Source organism: Budorcas taxicolor, chromosome 18 (assembly GCF_023091745.1).
Source record: "Budorcas taxicolor isolate Tak-1 chromosome 18, Takin1.1, whole genome shotgun sequence".
NCBI lineage: Eukaryota > Metazoa > Chordata > Mammalia > Artiodactyla > Bovidae > Budorcas > Budorcas taxicolor.
Genome location: NC_068927.1, coordinates 38,045,860 through 38,052,475, shown reverse-complemented (window position 1 = coordinate 38,052,475; position 6,616 = coordinate 38,045,860).

Genomic DNA, 6,616 nt, shown 5'->3' with positions numbered 1-6,616 from the left:
CGGTGGTTGGGGTTTGGGGAGGGAGCAGCATGTGGGTGAAACTCAGGAATCCTGCAGCACTACAGTGGCAAGAATTTTTAAGATGACCTTGATGTCTGTGTGTCTGACAAACACAGAGCCAGTCCAATTCTAGGTCCTCTGAGGCGACTGCTACTGGGGTTCGCTACAAGTGATGCGTGGCGTGGGGCACAGTCCTTTTCCTCTGGGCCCTTCTAAGGCAGATAAAATAGCATGCAGATGAAACACACATGGGAAATGCACCATGGACAGCCAACAGATCAGGGTCATAAAAAAAGGATGACAGATTCCACGTCATTCGTGACCCACCCAAATGTCACATCCTTTGGCAGTTCCTGCCACAAGCAGGTTTGTTTCCACATACTTCATAGCACTGGAAATATAACAATGGAAAGAAAAAAAAAAGTGTATTGCTACTACTGCCACTTGAGGTTTATTATGTCAAAACTTCTAGTTGCTTTACTGGGCGACCCCATCATATTCCCCCGCAATAGTGCAGGAAACTCAGGGAAGTTAAATGGCTAGAGAAAAGCCACACAATTTGTTTAATGGAGTGGTCTTCATAATTTTTCTGCTTGTAAATGCCATCACATGGCTTCCCTGGTGGCTTAGTAGTAAAGAATCTGCCTGCCAATGCAGGAGACTTCGGTTCGATCCCTGAGTCGGGAAGGTCCCTTGGAGAAGGAAATGACAAACCAATCTAGTACTCTTGCCTGGGAAATCCCATAGACAGAGGAGTCTGGCTAGCTACAGTCCATGGGGTCACAAAAGAGTCAAACACAACCTAGTGACTAAACAACAAATGCCATCAAATAATTTTGAAAAATGGTGTGTGCCTAGAAACAGACACACTTCTATGGGTGTGTGACTTAAAACAAAGCAGGCACTACAAAGAGCGGGAAAAAACCTTTTAAAAAAAATAGCGCTAGGATCCCCGGATACCTAATGGAAAAAAATGAAATTGGACCTTTCTTCATTTCATATACAAACATAAAATCCAGGTGGATAAAGAGTTAAATGTGAAAGGCAAAAATCTACAGTTTTTTAGAAGATATTATATATATATATCTTTATGACTTATAAATGAAAGGATTTCTTTAACAAGCCCTGTCAGCTCTCATAAGAATGATAAATTAAATTATACTTAATAAGTAAATTAAGATACCCAATGGTTCTTAAGTATACTCTCTAAAGAGTATAATAATAGATAAAGCACAGAGTGAGAGAAGATATTTACAATAGGTAACCATATACTCAACAGACTGTTGCATTATTAAGCTTAGGCAGCATGGTTAAATGGATTTACTGGAAAACAGGCATTCTTTGAATGTATATTTCATAAGAAAAAAAGAAAAGAAACTACTGCCTAAGAATATGTATCCCCTTGTCAATTTTAAAGTTGATATCTGGGAAGGAGGCTCAAGAGGTGGGGATATATTTATACTTAGAGCTGACTCACATTGTTGTACAGCAGAAAGGAACGTAATATTATAAAGCAATTTTACTTCAATTAAAAAATAAATTAAGTTGACATCTAAAAGTTTTTCATCTTATTTACATGTTTTAAACTTGTACAATAATGCTCATAGCAGCCTTATTTGTAACTCTCAAACTGGAAACAGCCCAAATATCAATGGAGAATGAATAAACAAATTATGGATTTTTGTACAATGGAAACATTACTCAGCAATAAAAAGGAACAGGGACGAATCTCAAAAACATGGTGATACAAAAGAAGTCCAGCACAGAGCATCTATTATACTACATGATTCTGTTAATATGAAATTCAAGAACAGACAAAACAAAGGCGTTGAAACCCAAAGAGCAATTGGGGATGGGGATTGGCTTGAAAGGGGCATAAGGGAATTTTCTGAAGTGGTTCTTCATGTGTTAACTAGATACAAAAGATGTAACGTCTGCACATTACAGATCTTAACATTTAAAAATAAAATGATTATATCACTGTCATAAATATATTCAAAGAAATATAAATGAAGTAGTGATTTGATATCTACCATCATCCACTTAAAAATAAAAAGATATGGGGATATCCCTGGTGGTCCATTGGCTAAGACTTGGCATTACTGATGCGGAGGGCCTGGGTTCGATCTCTGGTCAGGGAACGAGATCCTGCATGCCACAACTAAAGATTCCCTTGGTCGTGTCTGAATCTTTAAGACCTCATGGACTGTAGCCCAGCAGGCTCCTCTGCCCAAGGAGTTTTCCAGGCAATAATACTGGAACAGGTTGCCATTTCTTCCTCCAGGGGATCTTCCCAACTCAGGGATCAAACCCGCATCTCTTACTTCTCTTGTGTTGGTAGGCGGATTCTTTACCACTGGCGCCACCTGGGAGGCCCCAAAGATTCCTTCATGTGGTAACTAAAGACTCCTGCAACTAGAGATCTCATGTGCCACAACAGAGATCCCTCATTCCTCAGTTAAGACTTGGCACAGCCATATCAATAAATATTTTTAAAAATTCAAACATATCTGATCTAAGATCTAACTCAAACATATTCATTATGTATCTTGGGCAACTCAACCTCCTAGAGACTCAGTTCACTCAACAGTAACACTGGCAAAATGAGACCTCTTTTGCAGGATTTTGGTTAAGATTAAATGAAATGGCAGATCTAAGTCACCTTAGCATAGTAAGTGATAAACAGTAAACATGCAAAAAATTTTTATGAGTATTATTTCTATAAATTTGTTGTCACATTATATGTTTCTATCCTTTTTCTCTTATTACATCTTGAGCATAAAATAATCTTTGGGTCCATAATTATTATTTTATGGTGAGGTACAATTTTTATTACCAATAAAAATTCCTTACTATGCACACACAACGACTTAGTTAACGATTTTATTATCTTTTCAGTTTTAATTTTTTTTTTTACATAACAAAGTAATGTTGTGATGAAAATCCCTGTACTTAAATCTTGGTGCTTTCATTCATGATTATTTCCACAGAGTAAATTTGTATGGCTTTTGCTTTTTTTTTTTCCTTTTTCTTTTTTGGAGCTGCTCTCTGGAAAAGCTGTACTGATTTACTCTCACCAGCACTGGCTGAAACTGCTTATTTCACAGCACCCTCCCTGACACTGGGTATTAGTATTTGTTAAAATTTTACTATTACTATGATAATTTAACTGGAGTGTATCAGGCATTGTTTACAAGCCTTATCTCATTTCCTCTTCACTACAACCCTCTAAAGGGTCCATTTGCTAGTCTGGTATCCTTAGAAGATTGGGAAAACAAGGCTTCCAGAAGTTAAGGTCCTAGCCAAGCCAGTATAGGCATACCTCATTTTATTGTGGGTCACAGACGTTGTTTTTTTTTTTTTTTTAAACAAATTGAAGGTAATTCGTGTGACTCACTTTATTGCAGTGGCCTGGAACCAAACTTGCAATATATCTCTCTGAGGTATGCCTGTAACGTCATCGGGCCAGGATAAGACTATCTGGTCCTTAACGTGCTAACTATGGGGCTTCCCTGGTGGCTCTGCTGGTAAAGAATCTGCCTACAGTGTGGGAGACCTAGGTTCAGTCCCTGCCTTGGGAAGATGCCCTGGAGAAGGGAATGGCTACCCTTCCATGGACTATCTAGTTCATGAAGTTTCAAAGAGTTGACCACAACTGAGCGGTCAGGCTGACCACGGCTTCTCCCCTGTATCACACTGCCTCCTGCTGGTGCCCACTGAGAGGGCAAGAAGTTCTGAAATGCCTCAAATCAGGTCCCTTAGATGAGATTTGGCTACTTGTGGTCAGGAAGACAGTGATGCTGGGACAAACACGTAATAGTGGGACTTTGAAAAATGAGAAAGCTCATCAAGCTTTTCCCTTAATATTTATGCAATTTATGTGTTACACATTAACTTAAAAAAAAAAAAACAAAAAATGAGAAGATTTTTGATATAGAAGGAAAGGAAAGGCTTTTCAGGCAGGCAGGCCATGAATGGATAAGTTAATAAAAGTAGCTCACACTTACTGAGTCCTCACTACAAGCCAGACCCCCTCACCAAGGGTGCTGGGAATACTAATTCATTTAATTTTTATACAACCCCCATGCAGTACCTCTGTTATTTGTGCTTGACAGATGAGGAAACAGAGGCACAGAGATGGTTAAGTAACTTGCTCAAGGTTACAAGTCTAGCAAATCGAACAGTTAGGATTTGAGGCAGGTAATTTGGCTCCTGGTTAGAAGCAGGTAGGCTGGAGCTTCCCTGGTGGTCCAGTGGTTAAGAATCTGCTCTGCAATGCAGGGGATACCGGTCTGATCCCTGGTCCGGGGAGATCCCACATGCTGTGGGGCTACTGAGCCCATGAGCTGAAACTATGGGAGCCCACGCACCTAGAGCCTGAGCTCCATCACAAGAGAAGCCACCGTAATAAGGCTGTGTACCGCAACCAGAAAGTAGCCCCCATTTGTTGCAACTAGAGAAAGCCCACGCAGCAATGAAGACCCAACTCAGCCAAAAATAACTAAATAGAGCAGGCAAGCTGGGATCACAAAGCAGCCACAGTCACCAAAGATCTGACAGAATGAGAGGCCTCTTCCCCTATTCTGGAATGTCCACCGTAAGGAGATTTTGTCCGACCAGGATACCGAACAGTTTAAGGTCCAACTCTAATTCATTCAAGGATCCAGCATGTCATGTCACACCCTCAATGATGCTGCCACTTGTCCTCCTGAGTTCTCCTTTAGTGGCCCCAAAATAGATCTCTGCTGATTCTGGGCCAGTGGCATTAGTAGAAAAACGTTTGAAGCTAGACCAGTTACTGGGCCTCTCAGAGAAGGGGCACACATACCCACCAGAACTGGGATTTCTGTTTAGTCCCGATGATGCACGATGAATTTCAAGCGCATCAGAGACACCTATAGGTGGCTCACATCCTATGTCCCCCCTTGCTACCTACACCCACAGCACACCTAGTCCTTTGGAAATGCCCCTTATTCACTAACTCCCCTGCCTGTGGAAGATATGGTAGATGTGGAAGATAATGATACATGCAATGATGAAGGCTCTCCAATCTCCAAGGTCAATGTGGCAAACCCAACACAGAAATGCAAAGAAGAAAGAAAGGCTCAGGAACCCAGTTCGTGTAACCCCAAGCTGGAAGTGGATCTGGAACTGGGGTTGGACAAGAAAAGACTCGGAAAAGGAGAGATGGACCTCTCCAGGCCTATCTACAAGGATAGAAAAGGAGAAAATAACTCAGGGTATGTATCCTGTAAAATCATAAGATTATGCAGTCAGCGGCTCTGCAGCTAGAAAATCGTAACACAAATATTTAAGAAAGGGGAGGCAGTTACAAGAATGTCCCTGTTTGAGTAAATATAGTTTCCTGGTGGACACAGAACTAAATTTCAGTAAAAAAAAAAAATACACTGGTGGTACAGTTTTCCAACATGCATCAAAAGCCTTACTCATGTGCCTCCTCAATTCGACCCAACCTCATGTGGCAGGCCCTGGGCTGGGCTCTTGGATGTACGGTAAACAAGAAGACAGAGTGCCAGCCCCAAAACGAGCTGACTGTGGAGAACGTATTTCAGGAAGGGTGAGGTATGAGGTGCTCAGGACACAGCACAAACGGGATTTAATCTAACCCAGAAAACCAAGAAGAGGTGAAATGTCTTTTAAGTGACACTTGAAGGACAGGAAGGATTTAGTAAGGCTAGAATGGACACGTGAAGTGAAAGTTGCGCAGTCATGTCCAACTCTGCGACCTCATGGACTATACACAGTCCACAGAATTCTCCGGCCAGAATACTGGAGTGGGTAGCCTTTCCCTTCTCCAGGGGATCTTCCCAACGGAGGGATCGAACTCAGGTCTCCCGCATTGCAGGTGGATTCTTCAGTGAGCCACAGGGAAGCCCAAGTGTAGGCTCTGAGCAAACTGAGTAGTAGGTGAAAAGGAAATAATAGAAGTTGTATACACACACACACACGAAACACGAGCCCAAAATGAAGTTGGCAAATAGGCTACTTCTTTTCAGGCTTTAAAAGCCATTTAAGGAGTCTGCATCATATTCAAGAGTAAAAGGGGAGAGTGACGAGTGAAATTCTGATCAGTGTTCTCCTGTATATTCTTTGACTCAATAATTCTACTATAAGGAAATTATCCTAAGGAAATAATTATGAATTGTGCAATGATACATTTAAAAGGGTATTTCTAATATTGAGATAGTCTAGAATTACAAAATTTTGAAATAAACTGAATAACTTATGGTGGTGAAAGTGATAGTCTCTCGGTTGTGTTGGATTCTTTGTGACCCCAGGGACTGTAGCCTGCCAGGCTCCTCTGTCCATGGGATTTCTCAGGCATTGCAAGCAGATTCTTTACCATCTGAACCACCAGGTAAGCCCCCTTACAGTAGTTGTTTAGACAAATGAGACTTTGGTTCATTGGTAAAATATTATGTAGCTGCTAAAGATACCAGAGGAAAAAAAAAACAATAACGTGCAAAGATGTTCATTACATGTTGGATGCAAATTGAAGGTTATATAAAATATACATAGTATAATCTCAATTTTGTATATACACACACATACACACACAGCGAAACAGGTATACAAGATATTGGAAAGCTATATA